Source organism: Ceratotherium simum, chromosome 30, assembly GCF_057802395.1.
Source record: "Ceratotherium simum simum isolate JZ-2026a chromosome 30, ASM5780239v1, whole genome shotgun sequence".
Classification (NCBI taxonomy): domain Eukaryota; kingdom Metazoa; phylum Chordata; class Mammalia; order Perissodactyla; family Rhinocerotidae; genus Ceratotherium; species Ceratotherium simum.
The window spans coordinates 18,899,617-18,916,087 of record NC_141929.1 but is presented as its reverse complement, the minus strand read 5'-3'; the positions used below and the strand labels follow the sequence as shown (position 1 = coordinate 18,916,087).

At 44.4% G+C, this 16,471-nt stretch overlaps 1 protein-coding gene across 1 annotated transcript in view; it reads left to right on the top strand.

Annotated features, from left to right (window-relative positions):
• The window catches only part of ZFP90 (ZFP90 zinc finger protein), a 42,660-nt gene extending 26,576 nt beyond the window's left edge, over positions 1-16,084 (top strand). Inside the window, exon 6 of the transcript XR_015549148.1 lies at positions 15,861-16,084. The gene's annotated coding sequence lies outside the window, so the exon portion shown is untranslated. The remainder of the gene's footprint in view (positions 1-15,860) is intronic.
• Positions 16,085-16,471: the final 387 nt, after the last annotated feature.

Sequence of the window (16,471 nt, the reverse complement as noted above, 5' to 3'; positions counted from 1 at the left end):
TGGAGTAGCTCGGAGCAGCAGAGCATGAAGCCCTCTGAGGGTCCGCGTTTGTGTTGTGCCTAGGAAGAAAACGATAGGACCACTCCATCTGTTTTCTTTGTTGCCAGAGGTCGCAAGACAGGATTTCAGTGGATCCTGGATAGGGTGACCATATAGGGACCCTTGAGAATGAAGGGGGAGCTAACCAGACAGGAAGCTGGGGCTGTGCTCAAAAACGGAGACAAATGTTTACCCTGTGCCTGGAAGACAGAGTGGCAGGAGTATAGGGCTGTGTCCTAGTGGCTGCCCGGTCAAATTAGGGGATGACCCACCCAGAGAAGGGTTAGAGGCAAGGACTGCATGGAGCCAAAGGGGAAATTAGGCCGCCCCGCTGTGAATGAACACATGGGACTGGGGTGAAGCTGAACGCAGACCCCAGACAGGCAGGCATTTCCCTTTGAGGAGGACGCCCTGTCGGGGCAGACCACCGGCCCCAGGCTGAACAGGACTAACCCAATGGACCGGTACCTTCCTTCTCCTTCGCCCTGGCCCGACTCACACTCGGAGGCCAGGCATGTAGGCACCTAAGAATGAAGTGTGAGTTTGGAGTTAAACTGGGCTAGACTAAGTTTTAATAACGGTAATTAAGCACAAAATTGCTTTTCCTCAGGTTAAGGGATCCTAAAGGAGGATTTGACAGCGTGGGGAGGTGGGGGTGAGGCCTCTTAATGGTGACATCACACTGGTTAGAAAGGTTTATACCACCAAATTTAGAATTAGTAACAGGATGATCTGGGTGTGCCACTTAAAGAAGTGTCAAAGGAAGCCCACTTACGTCACCCGATATTTTACGAGCTCTGGGTGGGAAGCTCAGTCTGCCAGATGCGAGCCGCACGCGCGAGCACGGAGCGGCCTCCGGTGCTCTGGGCCCCTGGCGCCGCTGGAGACTACATTCCCCGAAAGCCTTGGCGGTGGCGCACTTCCGTCTCCGGCTATGACGTCTTACGTCGCCGATGGGGGCGCCTATGGAAAGGAACTGGGCTGTGGAAACTGAGTTTCCAGTTCTGGTTTGCGTAGCCATGTGCACGGCGGTGCCTATTCACTTCCCTCTGAGCCTGGCCTCTTGCGCGATCTCTGCGCAGCGTCGTGCCACCGGGGCCAGGCTACCCTCTACCGGTGCCCGATCCCCGTGCCCCGTGGCCAGAACACCCCAGGCTGGCCCCTCTCTGATTTTCCTGCGCTTTGCACAGCGGCTGAACACTGCCATCTCATGTCACGTTACCTGGGCAAAATGGGGATAAGTTGAACCGTATGAAATTGTCTAGTTGGGTGGAGAAACTCCAGGTAACCATACCTCCTCTTTCTGAAAAATTGTGCCTTTTCCTGAGGAAGTGTAAGTTTCTATTTCGCTGAAACGAGATCGTAAAAACAAAGACACCATTTCTTTTCTCTCCTCCTTTCTGCTGCTTTCCTCAGGTCAGGAAAGGTCCTGTGCAGGCAGGCTGGAGGGAGAATACCCAAGCCGTGATGAAGGGTTATAGTCCCAGTAATGATGGTCTAGGTAATTAGGACCAACTCTTTCATGTGTTCCGTAGAAAATAAACTGGATGAAATGTTTAAAAAATAAAAGCATTCCAAAGAACTAACGAGAGTGAAGAATTAGGGATCAAACTCCGGGAGAAGCAAGAGACTGAATTCACAATCCCAGCACTCAAAGCTGCTTTTGCCTGAAGGCATTTGCTGATGGAAAGAGACACCAGTGAAACCCACCAGTGAGGTTGGGGAACTTGTAGTATAAGGGGTACAAGTTTAACAGTGCTGAAAGCTGGCAGTCTGAATAATCACCCCGCGTTTGAACTGGGACCCCAGATAAAGACACCTTCAAGAAAATGTTGAACTGGAGATCAACAAGCCCTGACATCACCATGTCTCCCAAATTCAGGTTGTCTTGAGGATGCAGGGAACCTCAGCCTTCAGACTTACAACATTGACCAGACTAGTGGTGTGCCCAGGTGCCTGACAGAAGCAAATGAAAATGATCCTTAGAGAAAGGTAGTATCATCTCAGACATCAAAGTATTCACCCTCACCTTTTTTTAGTAACTTCCAGCACACTTTCAAAGATAACCAGATATACAAAGAAATGAGATGTGAGAGAGAACATGCAGAAATAACAGACAACAAATACAGACACAAACACTTCAGATATTGGAATTATCAGAGAAAGAGTATAATAGCAAGTACTAGTATTTTTAAAGGGATAAAAGACAAGCTTGAAAATATCTACAAAAACAAAAAAAGCATTAAAAATTGACATAGCATATTTGAAAAAAGAACCAATAGAACATTAAAAAAAACAGTTAATTTTTAAAAAAACAACTATGTGTTTAAGAGCAAATTAAACATAAAAGAAGAGAGAATTGATGAACTGAAATATAGGTGAAAAGAAATTATCTAGAAACTAGTGGGCAGACAATGAGATGGAAAGTACAGAAGACAAAGTGAAACACATTAAACCACTGGGTAAGGAAGCCCAACATAAATTTAATCAGATTCCCAGAAGGAAAATAAAGAAAAAGCTATAAGAAATATTTAAAGAGTTTTAAAGTTAATGGCCACGAGTTTTCCAGAACTGGTGAAAGACATACCAAGCTACAGATTCAAGAAGCCTAGTGAAATTCAAACAGGATCAATAAAAATAAGTCCACAACTAGATATATCATGGCGAAACAATAGAATATAAAAGGTAAATAAAATCTTAAAAGCAGTTAGAGAAAAGTTAACTTCAAAGAAGTAATGGCTGACTTGCCAATAGCGGCAGTGGAAGCCATATGAATGAGGAATGAAATCTTCATTGTACTTAAAATATCTGCCAACTTAGAATTCTGTATAGAGCAAAATCTTTCAGGAATGGGCACACAGTAAGTCCCTTTTCATCATGAGCAGAACCTAACTAAGGAGATTCTAAAGGCTGTGTTTCATACAAAAGGAAAATGATCCCAGATGGATGATCAGAGACACAAGAAAGAGTGAAGCCCAAAGAAAGTGGTAAAATGTGGATAAATTAAATGATTAACTGTATAAAATGTTATATATGTCTTTAAACATACAGAATTAAAATCCAAGATAGTGATACTTCCATTTCTAACTATAACAGAGTAGTTCGTAGTACACTAAGACTTTTACTAGAAATAGCTAGAAAAGCTAGATAAAATATATATATATTCGAAGGCATTGGAGAGCTGCCAAGGCAGCCAGGAATTGATCCAAGATACCAGAGAGAAGGGAAGCTCAGTGAGGGAAGCCCAACATTCTGGTGCTTCCTCTCCCAGAGGGACAGCTGACCATACCTCGGGACATCACTGTAAAACAGTGAGAAAACGAGGACTAGAAAGGATTAAAAGCAGCTGAAGAAAAAAGACATTTTACCTTCAAAAAGTAAACACTGAAAGAATGGTAAAAACAAAATAAAACAAAACCTGACAGGTATCTAACAAGCCAATAGATAGAACAGAATAAAAAAATATTTTATTAATTTTAAAGGTGAGAAAGCACATGTGAGGGGCCCCCTCAACACCCACAAATGCAGGCAGATTTGAGAGAGCTGCCCTGGAGTCCTCCCATCCAGCTGAGGGGTCACAGTGGGCAGTTTGCTATTTGAGGGGTCAGTGGAGGGGTGAAGTTGCATCTGCACCCTGGCTTAAACCAGAGGGTAAAGGGCTGGATGCCAGCTCTGGGCACAGAGAAATCCCAGGATCCCACAGCCACGGACTCCCTGCCTCCCCATCCCTAACCTGACCAGAAGTACTTCTGCAGCTTCCGGAAAGGGGTGGCTTTGACCTACCACACCCCAGCCCAAAAATAGTCCCTGTACCCACAAGGGTTTGAGTGGGGAGCAAAGGGGCAGGAGCCAGCAAGGAAGCAGGACCAAAGGCTGGGAGAAAAGGGGCGCTCATTTGCCTCCTCTTAGTGTATGACACTCCCTAGAGGTTGCTAGGTCAGTGGCATTTCCTGGCCCAGGGATCTGACTATGGGGTGAGGCTGGGGAATGAGGGAGACTCCACTGACTCAGAGACCCAGCAGCCCAACAGAACAACAGTGGTGAGCCTGCCAAGAAGGTTGTGGCCCTGGGGCCTTTCCATGGGACAGGAAGGACTTCCATATTGGGGAGTTTAATGGACTGCCTCCAGGCCCTGCAAGGGCCCCCCTCCCCCTTCAGGCCCTGCAGGGTTGCTCACTCCCTCCTCCACCCACAAGGTCCCTACCCTCTGCCACTGAGGTCCTCACAGGGAGAGAACCTGTAGGGAACCAGACGTCCCATGGGGCTGGCAAGGAGTTAGTGACCTCTATATCCTCCATGCTGATGAATTAACAGCTGGAGATCTAGAAGCTGTTGAAGTAGAGGGGAGAGATGGGGAATAAAAAGCTGGAATTGGAGAAAAAGGAACAGAGCGGAGGGAGCCAAGAGGAGAGTGGAAAGGGGTGAGGAGAGGAGGATAAGAGACAGAGGGAGGGGCAGGAGCCAGAAAAAAATGCCCCAGGAGACCTTACCTGGGAGCTCAAGGGTGCTCAGTTAAGGGGGATCCTGCACAAACTACAGGAACCCTTTTCTCCATGCCCACCCACTCCCACTTCCAGCCTGCCCAAATCAGCTGTTAAGAAAGACATTTTTGGTCCTTTCCCACTTTCAGATTATTTTCTAATTTCACCACAGAAACACTTTGAGGGGAGATTAAGGGACCCCACCCCCAACATTGCCCAACCCATCTGGATGCCTCTAGTTCATACTACCTGTTACCTCAAGGAGAGATGTTGGGTGGGAAAACTGTCCCCACACCAGGCATTCTCTAGGCTTTTCTTGCTGTTATTTCTCAAATGCTAGTCGATGTTGTTATGACTTGGGGAATATAAATTCGTTTTTTAAATATCACTGAATTCATAGGAGGTTTGGTCTTTGTATAGTATAGTGGTTTCCAGATTTGAACATCCATCAGAATCTCTTGAAGTGCTGGTTAAAACACAGATTTCTGGGCCCCAGCCTGCTGTTTTCAGATTGATCAGGTCTGATGTGGAGCATTTGCAGTTCTAAAAAGTTCCCAGAGTCTGCTGACACTGCTGGTCCAGGGACTACACTTTGAGAACCACTTACCTAGGTTATCAAAAATACAGCTACGTGCACGGGATGCCCTGTTTTGTTTTTCAATCAACGCTCTCCTCCAGTTTATTCAAACTCTTAGCCAATTTTTCCAGCTATTTCCTTTCCTCAAACATATCCAGACATTTCATGGAGGATATAGACCAATATAGTAACAAGGATGGTAAGAATGAAAATGATATTCAGACTCATCAAGTTGTATACATTAAGTATGCACAGCTTTTTGTATGTCAATCATACCTTAATAAAGTGGTTTATAAAAAAGAATGAGGGGGCCCCGTGACTTAGCGGTTAAGTGCGTGCGCTCCGCTACTGGCAGCCCCGGTTCGGATCCCGGGCGCGCACCGACGCACCGCTTCTCCGGCCATGCTGTGGCCGCGTCCCACATACAGCAACTAGAAGGATGTGCAGCTATGACACACAACTATCTACTGGGGCTTTGGGGGAAAAAAAAGGAGGAGGATTGGCAATTGATGTTAGCTCAGAGCCAGCCCTCCTCAGCAAAAAGAGGAGGATTAGCATGGATGTTAGCTCAGGGCTGATCTTCCTCACAAAAAAAAAAAAAAAAGGAATGAAAATTATAAAACCTTGTGCTCTTCATTTTTCTACAAAATTTCTGGAAATACCTTGTTTGACTATGTAAGCTGTAAAGAAATATGTGAGTGTTGGTGGGGAGGGGCGGTGCTCAGCTGGTCCTGAGTGTCCAGTCCTGGCAACAGCACAGCGTGGGCGCCCTCACAGTGGGTTGTAGGTTGGCCCTCCCTGGAGGGCAGCTTTGCCCCTCGTCTCGCCCAAGTGAGAAAGAGGTGAATCTCTGACAACGGCCCAGCAGGCCCAAGTCCGGGGTCTTCCTAAGAAATCCGGTGCAGCAGGGCGCCGAGAGGTACCAGAGGGAGGGAGAGGGGAGGCGGCCTGGCAGGCAAGAGCAGCGGCTGGACTTTTCAGGACCCTGGGAGGGGACTGAGTGCCCTGCCCAGCTGCAGCCTGCGAGGCGACGGCTCCTCGTGGGCCGCAGGCTTGGAGCAGAGGAGATGGTTTGCAGGTGATGGTTAAATGGCATTCTCTGAAAGTCAGATTGAATCGCCAGATTCTGTTTATCAGGAGTAGACATTTTAATTCACGTCTAAAAAGCTACTCTTTTTCTGAATTTCTCAGGAGAATGGCAGCGCCCTCCCTTTACCTTTCTTCAAAGTAAATATTCAGCCAAGCTTTAGATTAGGACTTACCCGTGTGTTACTTCTGTGGCGGGCTGCAGTGAAAATGTTTGTATTCACTTAAACTCTCTCACTTCCTCTCCCCTGGAACTGATTAGCTCACGTTTACTTTTATTTCTGACTGATCTTAAACCATTTCATTTTCCCCTTTGAGGATCTTGTTTTCAGGACCTTATTTCTTGTAAATAGATTAGATTTGCTCTTTGCATTTTTTTCATTTTTCAATTTAATAGCATTGTTTTGTCTTTCCCCCTCACCGCACACTCAGGGGCCTGCACCTAGTGGGTGCTCGATAAACATTTATTAACTGAACTAACAGGGCCCTGCAGCTCTCGCTCCTACCTGGAAGCGCCCGGAGAGAGCGCCCCCGAAGGCGAACGCCCCAGACAATTCCAAGGCTCCTCAATGCTTTCCAAAGCAGTACTCTTCGCTATCTGAGTGACCTGGGGCAAATTTCTCAAAACTCTCTGTACCTCAGTTTCCTCAACTGTAAAATGGGCATATTAATGGAACCCACCCCCTAGGGCTGTCATGGAGTAAAGAGTTAATATATTGCACAGTGCATGGCCCATAGTCAGCACTATAAATGTGTCTTGCTATGATTTTATCATTATCATCATTATTGGAAGCAGCTGGGCTGTAGTGGGCACAGCATTGGACCTGGAGTTAGAAGATGTGACACTAGCTGTGAAATCTTTGGGCAAGTCACCTCCTCACGTCGCCTCTCTGAGCCTGTCTGTCTCTAAAATGGAGGCTACCATAGTCCCACCTGTTAAGGCTGAATGTGAGGATTAAGTGAGTTAATATCTGTAAAGCGCTTTGGACTCTGCTGGGCTCGTAGTTGTATTCTTTAAAATGTGCGGTCCCAGTGTAAACAGGCTGGGATTGCTGGGGCGTTCGCCTTCGGGGGCGCTCTCTCCGGGCGCTTCCAGGTAGGAGCGAGGGCTGCAGGGCCCTGCCCGGCTCCCGGCCCGGGCGCCGCATGCATGGCGGCGGCCACCAGGGGGCGGTGCCGGACCGCAGAGGGCGCCCGGGAGGCGGCAGAGCCTGCATGAGGCGAGCCTGTAGCCCGCCTGCCTCTACTCCTTTCTTTTCCTTCCCTCCTTTAAGCGATGCTGGAATTTCGCAGCATCGAAATGACAAGGTACTGGCTCTCGAGGCCTCTATGCACGGGGAAGAGATCTGGAGCATCTGGCGAAAGGGGAGATCGGTGTCAGCCTCGGCAATGGTGAGACCCCCAAATCTGAGGCGCCCCTGCTATAATAATGCAGGGGGAGTCCCAGCAGCTCCGCGAGCAAAGCGGTTTTTTCCCACAACTTTTTCTTTTTAAAAAATTTGAAACCAACAGAAACGTTTTTAAAACTATACAATCAACAAACATCCTTATACTTTTCATCTGGGTTCACTAATTGTCAATACACTTTGCCAGATTATGTATATACACCCGTACATGCACATTTTATTTCATTTTCAGCTGAACCATTTGAGAGTTACTTGCAGACGACCTGCCACTTTACCCCTAAGTACTTCAGCCTGCATATCCTAAGAAGGACATTCTTCCACGCAGCTACAATGCCATTAACATGCCTCAGAAACTCATCATTGATGTATTTAAATACAACTTAATTATATACAATTTCGTGTTTAAATTTCCCCAATTGTTCCAGTTATATCAAAACAAAACTAGTTATATAAAACAAAACTAGCTGTAGTTTTGTTTGTGATCCAGGATCCCATCAATGTTCACCTCATTTTTTCTTTCATGACATTTTTGAACAGTCCAGGCAAGTTGCCTTGTAGAGGATTCTGCAATCTGAATTTGTCCTGAATTGTCTTCACAATTAGATTCAGGCGAGTCACTTTTGGTAAAATACTGCATAGGCCGTGTCATCTGTTTCCCAATACATCATATTAGGAGGCCCGTCGTGTAGGCTTGTCACCATATTGATGACACTAAGTTTGATCACTGGGCTACGTGTGACAGTGTCCTGTCCTTCCTTTTCTCTCCCCACCAAAAAACTGATCAAGACACTCCAAGAAGCAACCAGCTAAATCCAGGATATGAGACAAATAGCACAGTTTCTCCAACACACTATGGTGTGGAGGGAAAAAAGAAAAAAAGACTTTTAGAATAAAGGAGGTTTAAGAGACATAATGGCCAAGTACATTGAATGGACCTCATTTGAATCCTGATTTGAATAAACTAGTTGTAAAAAGACGACTTTGAGACAATTAGGGCAATTTTCATGTGGACTGGGTATTAGATAATATTAAAAAATTAGTGATAATGGCATTATTATTTTAAAACATTTTAATTTATTAATAAATTATATTTATGCAATGGAATATTATACAGCAGTGAAAAGAATGAACTAGAGCTTCACAGTTCATACTGGATAAATCTCAGATATAACATGTTGAGTGACAAAAAGCAAATTACAGAATGATACAATTGATATACCAGTGATACCATGATATATATATATAATATACATGATATAATATATAGACTATATAATTATATAATATAGTATATGTAATATATATTATATAATATATATTAGACTTACTTTTTTCTTTTTTTATTGTGTTAAAATACACATAACATAAAATTTACCATCTTAACCTTTTTTTGTGTGTGTGTGAGGAAGATTAGCCCTGTGCTAGCAACCGATGACAATCCTCCTCTTTTTGCTGAGGAAGATTGGCCTGGGCTAACATCTGTGCCCATCTCCCTCTACTTTATATGGGACGCCGCCACAGCATGGCTTGACAAGCGGTACGTCGGTGCCCGCCCGGGATCTGAACCCCGGGGCTGCCGCAGCGGAGTGCATGCACTTAACCGCTACACCACCAGGCTGGCCCCCATCTTAACCATTTTTGAGTTTACAGTTCAGTAGTATTAAACATTCATGTTGTTGTGCAACCATCACCACCATCCATCCCTGTAACTCTTTTCATCTTGCAAATCTGAAACTCTATACATATTAAACAATAATTCCCCATTCTCCAGTCCCCCTGGCAACCACCATTATACTTTCTGTCTCTGTGAATTTGGCTACTCTAAATATCTCATATTAGTGGAATCGTATAGTATTTGTCTTTTTGTGGCTGGCTTATTTCACTTAGCATGATGTCCTCAAGGTTCATCTATGTCATAGCATATTGCAGAATTTCCTTCCTTTTTACAGCCAAGTATTATTCCATGGTATGTATATACCACATTCTGGTAATTCATTCATTGGTTGATGGACACTTGGGTTGCTTCTGCGTTTTAGCTATTGTAAATAATGCTGCTATGAACACAGGTGTACAAATATCTCTTCAAGACCCTGCATTCAGTTATTTTGGGTATATACCCAGGAGTGGAATTTCTGGGTCATATGGTAATACGATTTTTAGTTTTTGAGCAACCTCCATACTATTTTCCACAGTGGCTGTACCATTTTACATTTCCACCAACAGTGCACAAGTGTTGCAGTTTCTCCACATCCTCTCCAACACTTGTCTTCTGTGCTGGTAGCGATCTCATAGTTTTGATTTGCATTTCCCTAATGATTAGTGATATTGAGCTTCTTTTCATGTGCTTATTGGCCATTCGTATATCTTCTTTGGAAAAATGTCTATTCAGGTCCTTTGCACATTTTTGAATCACGTTGTTTGTTTTTTGTTGTTGTTGTTGAGTTTTAGGAGTTCTCTATATATTCTGGATATTAATACCTTATCAGATATATGTATATATATATATTTATATACATTTAAAACCTGAAAAATGGTACTAGAGATTGTTTATGGATACATGATTATGGAGTAAAAATATAAAGCTGTGTTTAGGAATGATCAATACTATATTCCATGAGTGATGTTTGGGGCAGAGGGTGGGGATAGGGAAAGGTACTTAGGAGGCTTCAACCATAGCTGTTGAGTTTTATTTATCAGGGTAGGTCATGGTTAAATGGGTGTTCGTTATGTTATGTGTGTACTTTTTTGTGTACACTTGAGATTATTTCCCAAAATTAAAAAAAATAAAGTGTAGTTTCTTGAAGAAAAAAAAGCTTTAATTTATTGAGCAACTACTAGACTCAAAAAGCTTAACATACGTTATCTACTTTAATCCTCACCTCCTGCCTATAATCATCTGCAACCACTCTGCCCTTTGTACATCCCAATCCAGTCGCAGTGTGCTTCTTGCTCCCTTTTTAAAAAGCTGGGCACGATCCTGCCACAGGATCTTTGCATTTGCTGTTCCCTCCACCTGGAATGTTCTTGCCCTTGAAAAGCATGATCTCCTCCTTCACCTCCTTCAAGTCTTTGCTCAAATAGCACCTTTTTAGCAAAGCCTTCCTTGACTAGCCTGTCTCCTTTACTCTGTTCTTTTTCACCATAGCAATTGTCACCTTCTGACATATATAATTTACTCACTTTTTATGTTTACTGTCTATCTCCGCCTCATAGTAGATAAACTCCACAAGAGCAGGGATTTTTCTCGGCTTTATTCACTGCTGTATTCCCAACATCGTAAACAAATTGGCACATAGTGTAGGCACTTAATGCATATTTGCTGAATGGATGAATTAATGTATTTGTTATCTATTACTGCTTTGCAAATTACCTCAAAACTTAGCAGCTTAAACTACAAACATTCATTCTTTCACATGGTTTCTGAGGGTCATGAATCTAGGAGCTGCTTAGCTGGGTGGTTCATGAGGTTCCCCATGAGGCTAGAGTCAAGCTGTTGGCCAGAGCTGTAGCCATCTCAAGGCTTGGCTGGAGCTGCAGAACCCACCTCCAAGCTCACGAACATGGTTGTTGGCAGGCGTCAGTTCCTCACTGGCTGTTGGCTGGGAGCTTCAGTTCCTATCCACATGGGTATCTCCACAGGGCTGCCTCATGTCATGGCAGCTGGCTTCACCCAAAGTGATGAGAGAGAGAAAAGGAAGAGGGGTGGGGGGAAGGGCAAAAGGAAGAAAAAGAAAGAAAGAAAAAGAGAGAGAGAGAGGGAGGAAGGGCAGAAGGAAGGAGAAAGAGAGAGAAAGAGAGGGAGGGAGGGAAGAAGGAAGGAAGGAAGGAAGGAAGGAAGAGGTGGGAGAGAGGGAACAAAGGCACTCAAGACAAAAGCCACAATCTTTTATTACTTAATCGCAAAAGTGACATACCATCTCTGGCGGACAAAGTAGTGTTCCCCCCTCCCCCAAGATATCCAAGGCCTAATCCCTAGAACCCGTGAATCTGTTACCTTGCATGGCAAAGGGACTTTGCCAATGTGATTAAGTTAAGGATTTTGGGAGATTATCCGGCATTGTCCACATGGGCCCAGTGTAATCACCAGGTCTTTATAAGGGAAAGAGGGAGGCAAGACAGTTGGTGACAAAAAAAGAGAGGTAACAGTGGAAATAGAGGTTGGAGTGATGTACTTGGAAGATGAAGGAAGGGACCATGAGCTGAGGAATGCAGGCAGCCTCTGCAAGCTGGATAAGACAGGGAAACAGATTCTCCCTGGAGCCTCTGGAAGGAACACAGCCCCACTGACACTTTGATTTTAGCCCAGTAAAACCCATTTAGATGTCTGACCTCCAGAACTGCAAGAAAATAGATTTGTGCTGTTTTTGTTTGTTTGTTTGTTTGTTTGGTGAGGAAGATTAGCCCTGAGCTAACATCTGTGCCCATCTTCCTCTATTTTATATGTGGGACGCCGCCACAGTATGGCTTGATGAGCAGTGTGTAGGTCCACCCCTGGGATCCAAACCTGTGAACCGAAGCGGAGCGCACGAACTTAACCGCTACACCACTGGGCCAGCCCAAGATTTGTGCTGTTTTAAGCCACTAAATTTGTGGTGATTTGTTACAGCAAGAAGAGGAAATGATTACACCATCACTTCTGCCATATTGTATTGGTTAAAAGTGGGTCAGCCTATATCCACAGGGTGTGAGTACCAGGACGCACAATTGTTGGGGGCACTTTAGAGGCTCCCTGCCACAATGAATGAATTATTAACAACCTCGCTTTATAGATAGGTAAACTGAGGCTCAGAGGAATGAAGTAACTTGCCTGAGGTCATAGCTAATGATGGTGGAGTCCGTTCCATCTGACACTCAGAATAAATTCCAAATTCTTTTGACAAATAGCTAAAGGACCTCTCTGATCTGGGCCCTGCCTGCCTCCCCAGTCTCCTCAAACTCACTGAGTTTATTCCCACCTCAGGGCCTATACAGCTCCTGTTTCTTCTCCACAATTGTTCTTCACTGGTCTGGCTCCTCACCCTTCAGGTCTCAGTTTAAATATAAGTCTTCCCTGATAACACAAGGGCTTTTTATTTCTTCACCTTATTTTAGTTTATATATATCATTTCTTGTTTACTGTCTAATGTCTGTTCCCACTACTCCCACCCTTCATGAGCACCGGGGCTCTGCCTGCTCTGTTCATTGCTGTATACCTAGTACTGGCACACAGTAGGTGCTCAATAAGTGTTTGATGAATGAATGAATGACTCCAAGGGAGGTAAAACAGTTAAAAACAATCTATTCAACTCACTTCTCTAGGCACCTTGAAATAACAGTTCTTACTTGGGGAGCTTATGAAGAGTAAAAGAAAGAAAGAAAAGAAGTCACAAGGCCTAGAGCCACAGGATATATTTCGATTCTTCCACCACCGACAGGCTGGACCTGGAGGTGTTCACAGGGCTCTGTGCTCTGAGAGCCCTTTGTCTCCAGAAAAGGAATAACCCCGCAGGAGGGGTGAGCAATCTACCAGCACCACTCTTTGGGTAATAACTAAGTCTTTTCTTCCCAGGCTGGTTCTGCTGGTCCGCACGCCCCTTCCTGCAGGCAAAAATCTTTTCTACTTAGCCAGGAACTGGAGCTCTCTGCAGAGACACCATGAATTGAAAGAGGGTGTGTCAGGCAGAGCAGGCAGGGCTTGGTTAGGGAGGCTGGGTTCTTGTGATCTTGGACAAGGAACCTGTTTTCTCAATCTCTCTCCCTCTTTCTTTTGGGAGTTGGGGGTGGGGGCGGGGACGTGAGTACAGAGAGCTGAATTAATCATTTCAGTTCACAGCCCACTCTCATAGTTGGTTTGTGTAAGGATCCTCTCCAATTTTATTAGTTCACTCATTCATTCATTTCTTTTTATCCCTATCCTCCACTCCCATTACCCTCCTCCTCCACGCTGTTTAATAAATACATTTGATTTTGTATGTAGCTTTGTTAAATATGTAATGTTTTATGTGAATGTGAATTTAGTTTTTAATTACAAGTTATCCTGCTATAGATCACATTCTGTTTCTTACTGTGGTAGCCAGCCTCCAAGATGGCCCCCAGTGGATCTCCTAGTATTCACATCTTTGAACAGTCCCTTCTCACATTGAGCAGAGCTGACTCTACTCAACAAATAGGATAGTGCAAGGATAACAGTGTGTGATTTCCAAGGCTAGGTGATAAAAGATACTGCAACATCCTCCTTGCTGTTTCTTGGATCACCCACTCTAGGGGAAGCCAGCTGCCATGTTATGAGGACACTCAAGCAGGCCTAGGGAGAGGTCTAAGAGGAACTGAGGCCTCCTGCCAACAGTTAGCATCAACTTGCCAGCCATGTCAGTGAGCCATCTTGAATGATTCTCATGCCCCAGTCAAACCTTCAGGTGCCTGCAGCCCCAGTGACATCTTCATTGCAACCTCATGACGGATCCCAAACCAGAACCACTCAGTCAAGCCATTCCTGAATTCCCAGCCCACAGGAACTACGTGAGATAATAAATGTCTATCTTCTTTTTAAGTCATTAAGTTTCTGGGTAATTTGTTACATAGCAACAGATAACGGATACTTACATTTTTAATTTAGCTGTACAGTTTGTAGATCTATCCAAGTTTCTTTGTATTTGTCTAGATCAGGAGTCAGCAAAATTTTACTGTAAAGAGTGAGACATAAATATTCTAGGCTTTGCAGGCCATATGGTCTCTGTTGCAACAACTCAACTCAGCTATTGTAGTGCAAAAGCAGCCATAGACAATATATAAACAAAAAAGCATGGTTATGTTCTAATAAAACTTTGTGGACACTGAAATTTGAATTTCATATAATTTTCATGTGTTTCAAAATATGCTTTTGATTTTTTTTTCCACCATTGAAAATGTAAAAATCATTCTCAGCTCAGGAGCCAATCTGTGCAAAAACAGGTAACAATCAAATGTGGCCCACAGGCCTTTGTTTGTTGACCCCCGGTCTATTTCACTGTTTTGAACTGCTACATAATTACCCCATAATGTGCTTTCACCATATTTTACATGTCTTTTCCCAGTGAGGGGCATTCGGTTTATCTCCTGCTCCCAGCTACCATAAGCAACAGCTGCAGTGAACTTCCTTGGCTGGATGGAGAGGCCCCTGGGATACTGGCCCAGGAGTGGGATTGCTGGGTTTCAGGGTGCATTTCCCCCACACCCTACTGACACTTGGTGTTATCCAGCTTCCTAATGTTTGCCAATCTGTGAGTTGGTATCTCCGCTTTGTTTTGGCTTGTATTTCCCTGATAACTAATGAGTTCAAACATCTCTTTGTCTACTAACTTACATTTAGGTTTCCTCTCTAAGTTGCCTATTCATGCATCTTCATCCATGTTTGTCTTAGATGTTTCTGACTTTTTCTTGTTGGGAAGACTTCTCCTTGCTGGGCCTCAGTTTCCCCATGTGCACCACAGTTACCTACAGGGCTCTTCTGAGATGCCATCCCTGTTTCTCAAATCCCTACAGCCATGTTTCAAATAATGAGAATTTGGCCTGGGGTCAGATGTTTACATATATTATCTGATTCTAGAAATCTGGGTGTTACTTGGGGATTATAACTGAGACTTCTGGGTTCAGGGAGGTTGATTACCAGCCCAGGACCACCGGTGGGGATCATGGGGTTCAGCAGATGCGGAAGCTGAGTTCCGTTAGGAAGAGCTTGGACTGCAAATCAGAAGAAGACAACAAACAGCACTTCTCCCAGGTCAAATTGAAATGATGTTTCTAGATGATAAGAGGAGGCAAAGCATTGAGAGAAGGGGGCTTTCTCTTCTTAGTTGGTAGAAGTGAAACTAGTTCTAAACTTTTCTCCTTGTCTTTGACCAATTACCCACTTCAGGACAAATTCCTAGGGAATTTGCTGAATCAAAGGGTGTGCAGCCCTTCAGAAAAGTGTTTGGTGGTGAGAAAAAAAAAGGTCACACCTAAATATCCCACTTCAGGGTATGGAATACTATATATGCATCTTAAGAAAGGTGTCCTATAGAAGGATTTCTTATGCTATGGAATGATGTTTCTAATTCACTAAGATGGGGGAGAGATCCATGTTATAAAATAGTTGATAGAGAATGATCTCATTTTTGTGAGGAAAAAACATATATGAATAGAAAACACTGGGAAAATGCAGTAATGTATCGAGTGCTTACTCTGGGCCAGGCGCTGTTTTAATGCTTTACAGCCTCATTTATTTCTCACACAACTCTATTAATGGATGCTGTTATTATTCCCATTTTACAGGTGAAGAAACTGAGGTCAGAGAGGTGAAATGAGCTGCCCAAGGTCACACAGATGGTAAGTGGTGAAGACAGGATTTGAACCCAGGTGGCTGGCTCCAGAGCCACCCCAAAATATTCCCCATGGTCACCTCCATGTTTACACCTGAGGAGTGAGACCAAGGTGCTCCTTATTTCCTTTCTCTGTATTTTCTGATTTTTCTACGATTAATTTTTTTTTAAGAGGATCCTCCACCCCAGCCCCCTTAGTAGTGGTTGGTGCCTTTGGAAATATGGAAGTGGGGAGAGGCTGTGGAGGGGGACATTGTGGGGAGAAAAATCAGGAATGGGATGGAGCTTTGCTCACCTCAGACCCTACCTAACCCCAGACCCTTTCTCTTTGCAGTCTCAAAAATATCAAGGAAGTCAAAGGTCAGATATCAGCTATATGACCTTGGACTGGTTCCTCACCCTCTCTGAGCCCTTTTCCAGATATATCATATGGACCGAATTTCTGGAGAGGCTTCCCTGTCCTTCTCCCTCTCTCCCCTCCCAGCACCCTGAGTGAAGATAGGGAGGGGCAGCCTTGCTCAGCAGTGCTGGGAAGGAAAGGAGGGAGGACAGGGAGGAGCACGG